Genomic DNA, 2,194 nt, shown 5'->3' on the forward strand with positions numbered 1-2,194 from the left:
AACATCGCAACTGGATCAAGATTCACTATACCTTTAACTGATGACGTTGATGAGGATGATGGTTTCACTACTGGTACGTGTCCACGTTCCGCGGGCCACATACTACTGTTAATTGCCATTTCCTCCAAAAGTTATCTTGCTTGGGCAGATATTTTCTTCATGAATAACCCTCCAGACATAGCGTCCAATGAACCTCTAGTTGTAGGATTTAGTCAATTATAAAATGTTTGCATTAAAAGTTCAGCGGGCAATTGGTGGTGTAGGCATAAACGTTGAAGTTCTTTAAAACGTTCCCAAGCCTCATAAAGAGTTTCATTATCATTTTGAGAAAAAGATGTTAACTCTTTAATGACTCTTGCAGTTTTTGCTAAAGGAAATTTTTTTGATAAAAATGCTTGGGCTAATTGCTCCCAAGTCTCAAATGATGCGGCTGGCATAGAAGTTAACCACTCTTTGGCTCGATCCTTCAAAGTAAAAGGAAAAAGGCGAAGTTTGATTGCTTCTGCAGTTACATCAGTAATTTTAAAAGTGTCACAAATTTCTAAGAAATTTGTCAAATGGGTATTAGGATTTTCGTTAGGTAACCCGTAAAATGTTACGTTATTTTGCAACATATTAAGCAATGCTGGCTTAATTTCAAAATGGTGTGCATTAATTTGGGGTCTAACTACACTATTTGTTACACCGGCCACTCCTGGCCTAGCGTAATCCATGAGTGTAGCCATAATTTCTGGCTCGGTAACTCTGGTTTTTATTGGGGTCTTGTTTTTTTTTTGTTTTTGTTTTTGTTTTTGTTGTCTCTCTTATTCTTTTTAAGAGTCCTTTCAATTTCTGGGTCAATAGGATCTGGTGATGTGCCTGAACTTCGAGAGCTGCGCATGAACCTGAAATTTCGCACGAACCGAAACTACCTACAAAACAGAATTTGAAAAATAAATATGTTAGTAACTAAAAATAAATAAAATATAAAAGTTTGAATAAGTATGAATAAACCTAGATTCGAAATAAAATACGAAAAATCTAAATTTTTGTCAAAAATTTTGGCGTTCCCCGGCAACGGCGCCAAAAACTTGTTGAGCGATTTCCGCAAGTGCACGGTATACGCTTGTAGTAATAAAAGATATCGATCCCACAGGGAACGTTTTTTAACAAAAACTTATTTTGAATCGGTTAAATTTACTTATAAGATTTATAGTAAGGAAAATCGTTAAATCGGTTATGGTTTTGAAATTGCTAGAATGAGAATTAGATTAGAGTATGAAAATGTTAGAAAATATTCTGATTTAAGAATGAATTTGCAAGACATGAACGCTTAGTACTTTTTAGAAAAGTAAACAAATGTATTTGTTTGCATTAAGCAAAGAAAACAACTTTAAACTTTGTATAAATTATAAAGATGAAATAAATGACGGAACCTCTAATTTTTAGGCTTTGAACGCAACAATCCTCCTAACTGGTTTAGATTGCTTCCTTAACCAAATTAAAACTCTACCGAGATAATAATTTGTCTAAGTATTCAACAAAGTTTCCTTGTAAAGATTTTGAATTAAACTACGTTTTAATGAAAACACCAGCATCAATCCACTTCAGATCCTTTACCAAAGTGCTGCATAAAAATCTATCGAATAGAACGGACTTTATTAGATGAAATATAAATTGATACAAGTTTACAGAGAACAAGGAGCATGGAAACATTCGACGACTTGCAAGTGAACGGGTTGTCAATCCTTTCCTTGGGTTTCGTTAGAGTTTGTCAGGCTCAGGGGCGGATCCTCTACTCAATCTTCTCGTTGAATCTTTGTAATAGAGACGGGGTCTGTCTACTACCAAAATGTAAACTAAATTGGAACAATGTCTAAACGCTACTGTATTTGTTATTATTGAATAAACAATGTGTGTACATCATATTGTTTTGAACAGAAATAAAATCTAAATTCTGAATCACTTGACTCGGAATTTCTGCATAAATTCTATTCTAATCTCTTTCTTCTACATATTTCTGCTCTTACCGAGAATATTTAATTCTCGGCCGAGAATGGGGGAGCATCATTTTGGTCTTTGAACGAAGGGAAAGAGGAGCTGAAGGGAGCGTGTCGCGACCGAGAATTGGGGGAGCCGCGGTCGCGGCACGGAACTTTTTCGCTTCTTTGGCTTTCGTTCTCGTCCTCGATTTGGCGTTATTAATTTTCGTCGT

The 2,194-nt window shown here is 35.6% G+C and overlaps 1 non-coding gene across 1 annotated transcript; it reads left to right on the forward strand.

Moving 5' to 3' along the window:
- Positions 1 to 249: 249 nt before the first annotated feature.
- Positions 250 to 356, forward strand: LOC136221203 (small nucleolar RNA R71). The gene has a single exon (XR_010684985.1). It is a non-coding gene; the product is annotated as a small nucleolar RNA R71 (small nucleolar RNA).
- The last annotated feature ends 1,838 nt before the right edge of the window (positions 357 to 2,194 follow it).

The sequence above is a fragment of the Euphorbia lathyris genome, chromosome 2 (genome assembly GCF_963576675.1).
Source record: "Euphorbia lathyris chromosome 2, ddEupLath1.1, whole genome shotgun sequence".
NCBI classification, from domain to species: Eukaryota; Viridiplantae; Streptophyta; class Magnoliopsida; order Malpighiales; family Euphorbiaceae; genus Euphorbia; species Euphorbia lathyris.